This window comes from Vicugna pacos, chromosome 17 (genome assembly GCF_048564905.1).
Source record: "Vicugna pacos chromosome 17, VicPac4, whole genome shotgun sequence".
Taxonomy (NCBI): Eukaryota; Metazoa; Chordata; class Mammalia; order Artiodactyla; family Camelidae; genus Vicugna; species Vicugna pacos.
The window spans coordinates 9,185,338-9,200,648 of record NC_133003.1 but is presented as its reverse complement, the minus strand read 5'-3'; the positions used below and the strand labels follow the sequence as shown (position 1 = coordinate 9,200,648).

Genomic DNA, 15,311 nt, shown 5'->3' with positions numbered 1-15,311 from the left:
TTGTAGCCACAGTTAACATGAAGAAAAAATAGCTTTCTCCTTGACAACTGAATGTCCAGGTTCTTTTCCCCCCAAAACGGATGGATTTTATAAGATCCTAGGCTATATTCATGACTCTTTGCCAAAAGGGCCCATTCTAAATCCAGAACATCCAAAAAAATGTATCTTCATTTTGAAATTTATAAAGAAGCCTCCAAAGATACTAAACAACAAGATAATATGAGAGAGATGGAGCGAATGGGTAACACAGAGAGGTGTCAAGTGACCCCAAGATAAGGCCAATTAACACCAGCAAGAAAGAACTTAAACTGAATACATTTGCCACTAGCAAGTAACAAAAGAAGAAATGACTTAAAATAACTTTTTGTAATGCCTAATATTCTAAATTTTTGTAGGCAGAATTTGAAACTCTTAATTTTCATTGAGTTACAATTTAATGACCTAAAACTCAGTACCTTCTAAGCCCGTTACATTTGACTTCCTTTGAATTTTAAAAACTCGTTCCCCGAACCTTTCCCTTCCACGCTCATATTTCCCCTTCTTAGACTTCGGTTTTGTGTTTAAAACAAAAAATCTTCTATTTATTTTCATTCAGTTCAGGGTGAGATTTGAGGGATTATTTCTCTTTAGTTGGGTCCCAGCACCAATGTCAAGTTTAATTGAATGACTAAGGGAATGAATCTAATGGCAGCAAACATAAGTTAGTCTGACTGCCAAGGAGCAGATTATAAAACTAGTCATGTGCTCTGAAGCAGTTTCAGGTTTCAATTTTGGAAAGCTGGATTTAAGACTCACTGAAATCAATGCTTAAGGGTGAACAGAGGAAGACTGAAGTCTTACTTGCTTCACCATCATTGTATTAATTTCAGACCCACCATCCCCAGCCTCAATTTCAAGCAGAATTAGCTGGAAAGCTGGAGAACCAGACATTTCAGAGTCTGGGGGGATTGGCCAAGTGGGGAGGACCAGACTCACTGCGTCAAACTGCAGAGATGGCTAGGGTACGCACACTGCCGATTTGAGAAGTGGCCCTATTCCCCTCTGAAACCCATCAGATCTGGACAGAGAGATGATGGATTTTATGATCGTTTATTCCTTGACCTAGAGCCAAAATAAGCCCCTGAACTAAATATCCAGTTTTGCATCTAAGGCATTTTGGTGCCTCCACTGTGGCAAAGGAAAACACTTTTTTTTTTTTCCTGTTGCTATGTATATTGGCAAATATCCTATCCAAAGAATTGTGCTCCAAGAACTCTGGAAACACCTGCCAGCAGAAAACTTGGGAGCTTTGTTTAAACAAGTGGACCTGCCAACTTTCCAGGACTGTTGACTTTGCAGGACTGAAAAACGTGGACTATTTTAAAACCGACTTGATGGATAACAGGAACTGGGCCCTGGAGATGAGGCACGGAATGTGCCTAGAATGATGTTTATCTTTTTTTTTTTTAATTTAAATATTGCCTGGTCTGAGCCTCCTGCAAGGACACGGGAGAGCTGAACTCCCTTCAGGACTGAACCCACCATCTGGCTGTGAACCGGAAGGATGCTTGGGCCTGAATTCAAGATATTTGGCAAAATAAGAGTTTCCAGGAAACGCTGTGGTAACCCAAAGCCCCGGGCTCTGTGACATGTACAGGCACCCAAAAGATGTCCTTTAGGTTATCCTGAGTTTGTAGATGCTTTTGTAGTATCTTCTGTAACCTGCTGTTAATCACCCCATGTCGATCCTCTGAAGTCTTAGTGAGCGGTTAAATTCCAAGTCTGAGTTCTCACTGGACTCTGATATGACAGCCCGCCCCTTATCTCCCCCGTCAAACTCACTGCTGCAGGTAACTACCTACCAGGCAAGATGCTTTCTTGGTGTATTGAATAAAAGCAATTGGTTGTATACAGCTTCATGGTTGGCAAAAGGAAAATGCCGTGCTCAGGACAATGGCGTTTAGTGGCGTTTGTTTTCATTCCAGCAGGCAGGGCACACTTGTGTGTGAGAGCAACTGAGGTCAGCAGAGCTGGAGGAACACCAAGTCCCCGAGTGTGAAGAGTGTGAGGGCGTCCCGCTGAACTTCAGGACATGGTGACGTTTTCTGGAGGCGTCTCATGCTGCTGCTCCGAAGGTACGTCAACCTAAGGGTGCTGGTACTTGTGTGATTAGAAGGAGGAATGTTGGAAACCTCTTTCTCAACGCGTCCGTCTTCCGGTCTGCCGTGAAAGTCCTACCATTTTGAGTTATTCCTTCAGGTTAAGGCTTCTTAGGAAAGTCACTTGGCTTCATAGGTCCTCAGTTTCCTCATCGATAAAATTAGGGAACCGGGGGCTGTGTATCATTTAGCTGTATACACCACGATGATACTTTACGCGGAGGGTCAGCAGATCAACTCTTCCCACTGTCGTTGGTGAAAACCAAGTCACATAACCAGTCCCAGAGGTGAGGAGTGTGGACACGTGCTCTGTCCATGAAGAGGCCATGACAAGATGTGGGACAGGAGACAACTGGGACTGGGGTCGATAATTCAACCTACCACAGGTTGCTTCAGAGCATTCTAAACTTTTGAGTTCTTATAGCTTTAATAGAGAGTTCTCAAGTACAATCTATTCCAGAATCCCCAAATTTAAAACACGGAAAGCTACAACCGTCCGGCGGTCTCTCTAAGGAATCCCTCAGGTACTGGGTTTTAAACTTAGGGCATCTGAGTATGGTGTCGTGAGCTTGTACAAATGTGGCCTTCTGTAAGACACTTAGGAGAGCTGAGATGGGGGTCTAGGAGGCCCCTTTCTTTTAAAAAGAGTCCAGATGATTTGGCTGCGAGGGCTTTGTGGAGCGGAACTACTTTAAGACCCCAGGGTTCTAAGCAGCACCTCTATTTTGACAGCACGTGTGAGTATCTCGTATCAGCACCAGTTTACTGAGTCAGGTTATATGTGCCAGCTGAAATATTACTGTTCCTGTCCCAGTTGATACATTTAGCAGGGACAACAAGTCCACAAGCCAGTGCAAAAGGAGGATGTGGAAGCAGGAGAGGGCAAAGGCATCTTGTCAAGGTGTGAGTACCAATAGCTCAGATTTTATTTACAATGACAGTACTAAACCATAAAGGCAATTGATGATCTTAAGCATTGTTTCCAGAAGGTCATAGTTGATATGAAGTTATCCCTGGCAGGGGAAAACTCAAGCAAAACCTCAGTCATTTGATGTATCATTCAATATTCCACCAAAGAGTAGGAAAATAGAACCAGTAGGATGGAATCTCTCTCTCTCTGTCTCTCCCCGTCCATCTCTCTCTTTCTCTCACTCTTCCCCTATCTATCTATCTATCTATCCATCCATCCATCCACCCATTTATCCATCCATCCATCCGTCCATCCATCCATCCATCCATTTATCCATCCATCCATCCATCCATCCATCCATCCGTTTATCTATCCATCCATCCATCCATCCATTTATCCATCCATCCATTCATCCATCCATCCATCCATCAACCCATCCATCCATTTATCTATCCATCCATCCATCCATCTGTCTATCTATCTATCTATCTATCTATCTATCTATCTATCTATCTATCTATTTCCTCAGTTGGCAAATGTGGTGGTTGGCTGTACATACCTGAAATCTGTAGGACAAGCCATCATGTCCAGAGGGCAGGTTCGAACTCTTGGGCAGGATCTGAGACTTCAGTATTACAGGCAGAATTTCTTCCCTGCCAGGAAAGCTCCATTCTTCCCTTAAAGTCTTTCAATTGATTGAATCAGACCCAACCACATTATAGAAGATGATGTCCTTTACTTAAAGTCAGCTGATTGTAGATGTCAATCATATCTTAAAAAATACCTTCACAGCAACACCTAGATTTGTGTTTGATTGACTATCTGGGTACATTAATAGCTGAACCAAACTGACACTTAAAATGGATCATCATAGCTGATGATTCTTCTTGATTTTTGTTACGTTTTTATGTCACTTATATTCTTACTTAATTTTTTTTATTAAACCAATTCATTTCTGCCTAATTTTAGTCTCATCCTAAGCAAAATAACTGATTTGATCTGCTGGTTATGTAGATTATAAACATAACAAAATTAATTATTACTATTAAAATACCACCTTAAATGATTCACCACACCCTCTTGGAAATGTTCATCAGATCAGTTGCCAGAGAGCTGGGCTGAAGAGCTGGCTATGAAAAAAGAAGGAATTTTAATGAGCAAAAGATAGCCTTCAGTCAGTGGCTCAGCCTTGGCACGGCAGAACCCAGGAAGGTATTCTCTGTCAGATAAAGCCTTGGTCAGACCCGGTGTGTGAGTGTCTGGGGATGGGGAGGGAGACTCCTGTGCTGGGAACGGAGGATGGGAGAACGCTAGGGGCTTTCTGATAGATTCATGACTTCAGCTACTTGTATTATAACTTTTAGGAAGGCTGTGTTACAAAGAACTTGAAATCACTGAGTGCATCAAGCCAAAGGGACAGAAGATGAAAAAGAAATCATCTTTGCCCTTAAAAACTTTATAATCTAGTGATGAAGGCTAGGTAGGAGAGCACAAGCTTGTCAGTGTTTGGGCACTGAGGGTTTCAGTTTTTCATTTCCTGCCGTTGATGACTGTAGCCTTTGAAGAGTATTAACAGGAGCCAATAAAGGAGGGAGAACCTGGGGACCAGGGTTAGTTGCCTTATTTTGGTGTCAGATGAAATAGAGTTTTGTTCTTTTTTTTCCACGTTCACTGACCTCTGTGTAATGCACACAATAGCATCTTGAAATGACAAAGTTTTAAAGTTATTTGAGGAAAAACATACTAAATCAGTCACAGTTCCTGGCAGGAAACAGATGGCACATTCAAATGGAATAATTCAGGGCAATTTCCTAAAGGAATTATTTTCTGGGGGGAGGGGGTAGTTCAGTGGTAGAGTGAGTGCTTAGCATGCATGAGGTCCTGGGTTCAGTAACCAGTCCCTCCATTAAAAATAAATAATTACCTCCCCAACAAAATAAAAATAAATGCAATGATAAAAGTAACAAAAAAAGAAGGTATTATTTACTGAGGGAAGGTATAGCTCAGTGACAGAGTGAGCGCTTACCATGCATGCACAAGGTCCTGGGTTCCATCTCCAGTCCCTCCATTAAAAATAAATAGTTACCACCCCCCCAAAAAAAGATAAATGGAATGATAAAAATAAAATAAATAAAGAGATTATTTACTGGGGGAGGGTGTAGCTCAGTAGAAAAGCGGGTGCTTAGCACGCATGAGGTCCTGGGTTCAATCCCCAGTCCCTCCATTAAAACAAATAAATACATAAACCTAATTAGCTTCTCCTCCCTCCAGATAAATGGAATGATAAAGGTTTTTAAAAGGGATTGTTTACTGAAGGGGGACTAGGAATCACCTTGGTTCACGGGACACCAGCAGGCAGTGTTGGGGGCCTGCAAGAGCAAGAAGCCATCAGCACCCAGAAGCGTGGAGGGGTGGGGGGTGGGAAAGTGAGCGGAGCCCCAAGAGCCTGGCTGTGGTTGGAAAGCACCTCCAGGACCAGAGGGTGGCCTGCGGGGGAGATGGGCGGGGCTGGCTTGGGCTTGTCCCACGCGCTGTGTCAGGGGGCTTTCCTTTAACTTCGCAGGTGTCCAGAGGAGAAGAGTCTCATTCATGTTCAGTACTCAGGACCCAATCTCTACAGAGAGACAAACAGATGATTTGTTCTTCAGTCTCCTCTGTAGAAATCATCACGAAACCTCAGTTACAAAATTGTTGTATTTCATGAAGCAATAGGTGCTCAGACACCCAGAACAATGATGCCTGGTGCACGCAATGCGTAAACACACACACACACACACAAACACACAAACCACATTCGCTCTTTCTCAGTCCAGAGCTATCAATATCCACTCCTTTCTGGCTTTCCTTTCTGTTGAAAGGGAAATAACTCAAAGTGATGGCTCTCGTTTATTGAGTCCCTACTATGTGCCAGGTGCTATTTAATTTTCATAACAACTTTGCAGTGTAGGCGCTGTCACCATTATATAGATGAGTTTCAGAAAAAGTAGCTTTCCCCAGCGCCCGCTGTTGGGAGGTTGGGAAGCTGAGACGTAAACGCAAGCTTGCCTGGTGACAGCACCATCCATTTACCACATCATCACATCAGCAGCTCCCAGGGAGGCTGACAGGCAGTTCATCTCAATCCTCAGTCCTGAGGACCTGGTCACTTGGTCTAAGCAGGTGCCCTAGGTCTCAGTTGTATGACATGGACAACAGACCCTTCATGTAGCGGAGACTGATGGAGTGTGGCGCCCAATTTCCTCCCTGTTTTCCTGGTGGCAGACAAGTCCACACAGCACAAATACATGGCAGTGTCTCTGCCGTGTGGCTGCAGCTGGGAGCTGGTAACAGTGCACGTTTCCCCGACCTTGTCTCTGGCAGGAACGTGGCTGGGTTGTGAATCACGATTTTAACACACACACACACACACACACGGGTCGATGGGTTCAGAGAGGATGGGAGGTTGGGGTGGAGGGTGACAGAGGGGAGCACCCTCTGGCAGTCCAGCCCGGAAATTCTCAGAACTTTCCAGAAATTGCACACCGATCTAGGACTTTCGGCTGAAGAAGGTCATAAAGAGTTGCCAGCAAAACCCAAAGGACCTGTAGCCCCATTCGGGTCTCTGTATTCCGTTTATCTGCTACCATAGGATGGCAGTGACACACAGTGACACTCCTCTAGACGGCTGCCCTTCGGCTTTGGAGCTGCCCAGCTCCGAGGTGTCTGGGATTAATGTCCTGACTCCCTCTGTCCCCAGCTGGGGCACCCCTGAGCCAATGACTGACCAGCACAGGGCTCAAAACACTTGCTCCCTCATCTCAAGGCAGGACAGGCAGCTGAGCCTCCAGGGCTCCCTGGGGGGCGAGGATGAGGCTAGATATCACCTGAGGTCACATCTGTGCCTAGATGTTTCCTCTACACATCCCACTTCCCTCACATTCTTACAGGTTCCTCCCGGAAGCTCTCCTTCAGTAAGTCACTTGCACAAGCGTCCTCATCTCAGGCTCTGTTTCTCGGGAGCCTGGACTAACACAGGGACTAAGGACACGTAGAAGCCTGCAAGGCAGAGACACAGAGGCTGTTGAGCAGGGACGAGAAGGCTGAGAAGGAAAGTGGGCGTGCTGTCCTGGTGAGCCCCCACGCCAGAGCCTCCCTTGCATGTTCGCAGGGGCGCTGTGGCTCCTCATGCGGTCGTGAGGACAGAGAGGACGTGACAGGGAAGGGGACAAGGAGGACACCCAAGGATCGCCTCAAATCTTTGGAGACAACTGGAGACACATCATTTCTTGATTCAATCTCAAGATATTTACTTAGCACCAGACCTGGTTCTAGACCCTGAGAACTCAAAGTTATCGACAAGATAGACTTGAGCCCTGTCCCCATGGAGCTGGTGGCCCCATACAGGGGTCTAACAGGCAGTGAGCAAACACCATGCAAGGGGGGTGTGCTGTGGGAGTCTCTTCCACACCAGGGGTGGGAAGGATGCCTGCCAAGAAACTTGCCACTGAAGCCAGGTCCTCAGGCTAAGCTGCAGGTACCTCACCCCACAATTAATTAAAAAGAAAGGTAAATCTTTGCATCAGGAAGAGGGCGCAGCCTGAGCAAAGACGGAGAAAGCAAGAGAATAAAGAGCAGTTGGGGATTTCTTGGGGCCAAAGGAAGTTGAGGATGATTAGAACGGAGAGGCAGAGGTCACACTGGGCAGGTGCGCAGATCATTTTGAAAGCCAAGTGAAGGAACTTGGGTTTTACCGGAGAGCCTTGAATACATTCTTAGCACGAGCAATCCATGTGACTGTGTGCGTTTTAGACAGATCTCTGTGGCTTTCTCATGAAGGGTAAGATTGAAGTGGAAAGTAATTTAGGAAATTCTTAGAGCGGTTTGAGAGATGGTGGCTGGACTGGACTAGAGATCTTCAGAAGGTCAAATAAATAGGACCTAGTGATTTGATGTCGGAGCAGAGGGAGAGGGTTGAAGGCGATGAAGGGATCAAGGATGACTGAGGTTTGGGGATTTAGGCTGAAGCCATCTGCCAGAATAGGAAACGAAAAGAAGAAAGGTTTGGAGGAGGAACTGAATCCAGCTTTAGAACACGGTGATTGTGAGAGGTCTGTAGACTGTCCCAGGAGGCAGATGCCTTGATGTTTGTAAAGCCTGAGAGAGAATTCAGGGCTGTGTGTCTTACTGTGGGAAGGATACTGAGATGCGAATGAGAGATACTGAAATCTTCCTGATTACCGTTGGCCACATTTGTCTTCTTCTAGAAACGGGGACCTCAAAGTGGTTCAAGTTCTGAAAAGAGTCCTTGTAATGGTAACGGAATGTCTGTGCATGAAGGGGCCGTGGACAGGAGGGAGGCCAGAGTCCACATCAGGGCACATGGTGAGCCCCGTGGACTTTGTCCCCCGCGCTCCCCTGGCCAGGTCTCCTGGGGTCTGCAAAACCAGATGCGTGACCTCCCTGGACGGGTGGTGCTTTGATTCACTCGGGCACCCTGATGTGCTCTCACACGTTGACCGCCCACTGTGGATCAGGTGCCCCTGAAGAAACACAGCTCTCACCCAAATTTGGGTGCTGGGGTGATCAGCGTGTTAAAGCGAGGATGGGGGATATTTTGCCTTTCTCAATCACACCCCCTCCTTTCATGACCCAACACATTACTGAGCAAGGGTGATGGGGGAAGGTCCACAGGAGTGATTCTCGTGATGACGTACCCCCGCCCCTAAAAACAATCCCTGGAATTTACAAACCCGAGATCAAAGAAGGGGGCGTGGAGCAATGGAAATTTCTTTAGCATTGCTCTCACCACGCAGGCTCTGGGGAAAGTAGAAAACTTTCCAAGGTAAGACGAGGGAGCAGGAGACCACACATCATTAGGTGCGTTGACGGGCAACTCAGCATCCTGCCTGCCCCGGCCGCCCTTGTCCTTGCCGCTAACGTTTCCATCCACGCTTTGATTTTCTCCAGTGTCAACAGTAGTTCAAGTCTTCCAGCATCACGTCAAGTTTACTCTGAAAATGCTGAGGTCTCCGCAGAGACGTGGAGCAGAGAAGCAGAATGAAAAGTCTTTATCAATTTTCCTGTCACCTTGTCCTGCTTGTACATAATGCTCTCGATGACAGCAGAGAGCAGCAATAAGTAATTAGTTTCCTCTGCTGGAGAATTCCATGGGGATGGGACATCACACAGAGACACGTTTGAGGAGCCGTCTGTCCTGTGATGTCTGAGTCCTGAAAACAGCCTGTATCTCACAGGGGAGCGCAGCTCAGTCCTTTCCCGGGGCTGGGGGTGGGGGTGGGGGTTGGGGGGGATGTCTCCGCGTGGGGGAGGGGAGGAAGGAGACCAGTTACGCTGTAAAAGAGCCCCATCATTTCTCGCTGCCTTTCCGACTTCCAGCCCGTACGTACTTCTTGTGTTTCTTGGCTTCCTTATTCGGAGGAAGTACCAGCATCCGAGGGAGCCGAGGGTGTCATTTGAAAAGCTGCCCTTTGAGACGGGGTGGCTGAGCCCACAGGAAATGAAGAAACTGATAGGCCGAGTCTTTAGGCTCCAGGCTGAGGCCGGAATCAGGACACTTGTTCTTGAGGACAAGAACTACTTTGTAAAGAATAACCAATGTGTACCCGCAGCTCAGAAGGTCTGTGCTTGAGCAGAGCCAAGCCCCAAAACTCATTTTTCCATAAACAAGCGCGAGCCTTAGACATAACTCTCTTTAGAGGCTCTGATGACTTCATGGACCGGGCATGCGGAGTGCCCAGATGCACGACTTGCTCAGCCCCATTCACTGGGGAGAGACTGACCTTGGGTTTTGATTCCGTATTAGCACAAATGTCACTTACCAAAGATGCTCCAGGAAGGGGGAGGGTGTAGCTCAGTGGTAGAGCACGTGCTTAGCATGCATGAGGTCCCGTGTGCAATCCCCAGTACCTCCTTAAAAAAAATTAAAATATAAATAAATAAACATAATTACCGCCCCCCCCAAAAACCCTAAAAAACCAAAGATGTTCAAGTAGGTCACTTATCCACAGCTCATTTGAGGGGTGACTGTCCCTTCCCGCCTCCCCCCGAGCCACAGTCCCACGCTCCCCAGCTCCATCCCAGAGAGTGGGTCCTTCTTTACTAAAGACTTAGACCTTCCCTCCAGGCTCTTGGGTATTTCCATGTATATAAGTGACTTGGTGTTTTTATGACCTGTTATTAAAAAAAAAAAAAGAACGGAGAAGACTTGCTGTCTTCACCGTAATCTTTTTCATGGAAGATAATTCCAATGACAAACAGCAGTAAAACAAACTTACTTTCCTGCCAAACCTGATTCAGGCTGGACCAGCCTTTCTCGTCCTCTCCTGCTGGTTGAGAAGAAGTCAGGTGGTCGGGAGAAAAGCCGGATCTGAACAGACAGTGCTTCGTTAGACGCAAGGAGTGAGGCTGAGGCAAGACAGGCGGGAGGACGTGGGACACTTCCCTAAACTTTCCCCGGCTCAGCAGTTTTGGCGGTGGTTGCAGACAGATGGTAGAGGTTACCCTCACCTCCCATCGGCTGTCAGCCTCCGAGACGGTCGAGAATTCCCGTCTGGACCGGCTGCTCGGTTTTCTGTAACTGTGGGCAGCGCAGCTTTTGAATTTTTTAGGCCATCCTGATTTCAGCTGCTCTAGCCCACCATTTCTATAAATAGCTTAACTTTGTATGTTTCAATGTGTGTTGGAGTTCGATTCTTCAAAGTAAAGAACGAAAACCTTAAATGCACATCTTGAGAGTGTGTGTGCAGGGACACGCGGACACAGCGCGTTTGCGGCCCTCGGGGAGGTCCCCGCGTGCCTCTTCCCAGTTCCAGAAACAGCCACACTTCTGATGTGTATCGTCATCATTTCGCTCTTGCTGTTTCCATGTAAATGAGACCGCGCAGCATGGAGTCTTACGGATCTCGGCTCTTCCACTCACTGGAAGACCTGCGAGACTCACCCACTGTGTTCAGGCAGAGGTCGCTTGTTCCTTTTCACTTCTGTGTAATAGTATCTTAATTTATAAACGCACTAGGATTTTTGATGGGGAAACTCCGTGGCTTTACATTTTAATGGGGGACAACTTGGTCACCATACCTACAGGATATCAGACATCACCAAAGAGTGGGGCTTTCAGATTTGCCCCCAGGATTCAAATACCCACTGGCCCTGCCCTTTAAGCCCTTGGCACATTATTTAATTTATCTGAGCTTGCCTTACCTGGCAGGGCATACTTAACATGTGTTATTACAGCGAATAATCCCAGAAGGGGGTTCTGGCAGTTGGTTCCCAGGATAAGGGCCCCGAGGAGTTCTTACTTCCAGAGACACAGGGTTATTATTCATCCAACAAATGATTGTGAAGGAACCACAAAATTCCAGGCACTGTTCAGACAGTTTGTCCTCGTGTCTGTTTCAGAAGACAGATCGCAAAGCAGTAAATGTTAGAATGAACGAGATAGTGTTGATATTAATAAATGACGATGTAGGAAATAAAACAGAGCAGGGAGACAGAGGACTGAGTGTCAGGTGCTAGTCAAGCTTAGGAGGCCGGGGAGACCGCAGAGAGGAAGTCATACTTAAGTAACGGGCTGAGCAATGTGCATGATTCACGGAGTCTCTGGGGAAAGAGACTTCCAGAGGGAAAGACAAGTAAAAGTCTCTGCGGCAGAACGAGTTTAGAATGTTTGAGTAGCAGCCAGCAACCCCAAGTGCCTAAGATGCAGGCACTGGAAGGGGGTGGGGAGACTGAGATTGTCTGAGAGGAGAGAGGGGGGCAGGGGGCAGACCCCGGGGGCCTTCCCCACTCACAGCCAGTGCCAGCAGCTTCCACGGGTGCCTTCCGGGCTGCGGGGGTGTTAAGTGCCTTCACCAGGGCCACTCGGAACCAGAAGTGAACAAGAATCGGGTCTTCTGTTTTTAGGGTTCCATGTTACCTGACTAAATAATAAATCTCACCTCTGTTACCAAGGCTGGGAAATGAGTGGTTTAAGTGGCAGTGCTATTTGGCAACATTCGCCCTAATGATTCTGGAGGCTTCCACGCGTGTGGAACGTTCTCTGCGGCAGGGGAAGCAGTGACACCCACGGCCCAACCTGGCCGGCTGCCTGTTGAGATAAGGTCCGCGAGCTACAGTGGTTTTTCCATATGTAAGTGGTTGAATCCCAAAAGAGGAATAGTATCTGGGGACATGTCCCATTACGTGGAATCCAGGCTTGCGTCCACAGAGTTTTATTGGAATACAGCTATGCTTATGTGTTTACGAATTTTCTAAGGGCTGTTTGGGGTGCTACCAGCGTGGAGCTGAGCGGTTGTGACAAGGATTGTATGACCCCAAAAGCCAAAAAGACTGACTGTCTGGCCCTTTACAGAAAGTCTCCCGATCTCTTCTCTGTAGTAGAAACCGTGGCATTTCAGCACCTGAAATGCCTGCCCATGAAATACCCGACTGTCGGTAATCCAGTGTTTTGGGAAAATCCCCAAGACCAAGTTGCAAAGTAGACACCCGAGTGAACCTTCTTTGTCGATTTGCTGGCTTTAAGTCATTATAGGCACAGTAAGGATTTTGACTGTGGAGTATTTGATCTGCCTTCTCTCTATTGGCAATTAAATAGTTCCAGGCTCTTACAGTTTATCAAGACAGTAGCCTTAATAAACTCATATATAACAAAGCATTCCAGTCAGCCCATGCAGCCGTCCTCATCTTTCTCTTTTCTGTAGCAATGCTGTTTGCCAAGTAAATGGATCTCAAACACTGAGAAAGAACAAGCATGGGAGGATGGTGGGGGAGGAGAGAGGGTGTTCAGGACTGAACACTTGTCCCCCACAGTTCAGATACTGAAGCCCTAATCGTCGGTGTGATGGTATGAGGAGGTGGGGCCCTTGGGAGGCAGGTTGAGGGAAGGTCATGCAGGTGGAGCCCAATGAGGGGATTAGTGTCCTTATAAGAGGAATAAGAGACTGGAGCTCGCTCGCTCTCTCTGTCACGAGGACACAGCAAAAAGGTGGCCTAGAGATGATCATACTGAGTGAAGTAAGTCAGACAGTGGAAGACAAATACCATGTGATATCACTTAGAAGTGGAATCTAAAAAATGACACAAATGAACTTATTTACAAAACAGAAACAGACTCACAGACATAGAAAGCAAATTTATGGTTACCAAAGGGGAGGGGGAGGGGGGCAGGAGGGATAAATTAGGATCTTGGGATTAACATATAGCAAGTACACACTGCTATACACAAAATAGATAAACAACAAGGACCTACTGTAGAGCTCAGGGAACTATATTCAATATCTTGCAATAACCTGTAGTGGAAAAGAATCTGAAAAAGAATATGTGTGTGTGTGTGTGTGTGTGTGTGTGTGTGTGTGTGCGCGCGCGCGCGCACGCATGCGCGCGTGTGTGCTGTACGCCTGAAACAAACATGATATTGTTAATCAACCATAGTTGAATTAAAAAAAAAAGTAGCCTATCTACCAGCCAGGAAGAGGGTTCTCACCACAAACCAAATCTGTCAACACCTCGATCCTGGACTTCCCAGCCTCCAGGACTGTGGGAAATAAATTTCTGTTGTTTAAGCCACCTGGTCCACAGTATATAGCAGCTTGAGCTGATTAAGACGCAGGGAGAGTAGGGGAAGGAAACTAAAGAGAGACAGAGCGTGCTCCCATTAACTCATTGGTAGTTACGTCTAATCTTTCAGGAGTCTTCTCACCAACCTTGCCTCTCGGGTAGTATTAATATATAGGTTTTATGTAAACATTACTGCCCTGAGTCCACACTGACTCCTTACGGATCATCCTCTTACTCTGATCTGTTAAATGAATCCTGAGAACATCTCATATATTCCTGACAGATGATAAAGAACATGACAAAGTGTCCTCATCAACAGAGAAAGGAAGAAATAAGCAGTTTATTGAGAACCTGACCTGGGCCTGCCTTTTCCGTGTGTTATCTCTGTAACGTCATTAGCAACATGATAGGCTTGCTACCTTCTGATTCTCATACCAAACGAAGTTGAGGCTTGGGTACGTTAGGGAAGTGATGTTCGAGGTCACAGAGCTAGTGTGGAACAGTGCAACCGAACTTGCAGCTCAGCTCCCTCTGATGACAAAGCCCCCCTTCTTACAGTGGAAGATGTCACCTTCGAGCAGTCCCTGGATCCTCAAAAAATCTTTTCGCTCCAAGTGCCAGGGAAGAGAAGAAACTTCCCTAAAATATGCTAGTGCCTCTGCTGCAAGAAAGAGAGACTGAAAAAACTTCAGACCCAGGGCAAGAAATCCCCTACAGAAACAACAGCTTTATTTTAGGAGCACAGAAAGTCCCTCCTGTGTCCAGAACACTAATGGTCAGAGCAGCCGTCCAATGGGACGCCTGCAGTGGCCACCCCAACTGGAGAAGCCCTCGAAGTGCCAGCCTTTTCCCCAAACTCTCTCCACTGCCTGGTCCCCACCACTAGTGATGTACCAACTCTGTACATTTTTAGAGTCTCCCATCCAACTGAAAGTCATCGTGAAAGGACCATTTCCTGATCTTCTTTTATGCACCTTCTTTCAAGGACATCTTTATGAATTATTCTCAAAGCTCTGCCATGATCCTTCTTTATAAGATACTGAGAAATCTACCTGCAGTTTGTCTCTCTAGGGAGTAAAGTGTTTTAAGTTCTTCTCCTTTCTTTTCTTTCTTTCTTTCTTTCTTTTTTTTTTTAACATCTTCCCCCTTAATTCTTGACCCTTGTTGTCCTTTCCAACTGCTTGGAATTTTTTGTCGAGCACCTGCTAAGTGCCTAGCATTGGACTTTATGCATTGCTGAAAACATGAGTGTGAATTAACAAACAGCCACTCCCACCCTCCGGTCCTAGTCCAGAGTGGACACCGTAGTGAAATAACCTGGCCACCATGTAAATCTCCTACCAGCGTCCTCTCCTCTTCCTTAAACCGCCTTGAATCTTACTCCTTGCTTTCCAGGTTGGCTAAGCTGCTGCATTAATCACTGAGCTTGGAGTTCACCTGTCAAATCCAGCAGAGATCTGGAAATTACTTACAGACACAGCGTCTGCCTGGCTCCAGAGTCTGATGTGGCTTTTTTCCTTTCTGGCACACGGCTTCCTTTACTGAGTGGTGCGCTCTAGGGTGAGGTGGGCCCTTTGACTATACTTTGCTCAGAATGCGCAGCATCTGTGATCCACGTGTGGCTGCCTCTAAAGCTGCAGGCTCTTGTCTAATTTCTGTATCTGGTGAGGTCAGGATGGGCCGGGACTGCTCTTTAGAGATGGAAGGAT

General features: G+C 46.7%; 1 long non-coding RNA gene across 1 annotated transcript in view; it reads left to right on the top strand.

Moving 5' to 3' along the window:
• LOC116284033 (uncharacterized) overlaps positions 1 to 15,311 on the top strand; it is a 73,596-nt gene that overhangs the window by 21,392 nt on the left and 36,893 nt on the right. Inside the window, exon 2 of the long non-coding RNA XR_004193821.2 lies at positions 1,965 to 2,114. This is a non-coding gene — a long non-coding RNA (uncharacterized lncRNA). The remainder of the gene's footprint in view (positions 1 to 1,964; positions 2,115 to 15,311) is intronic.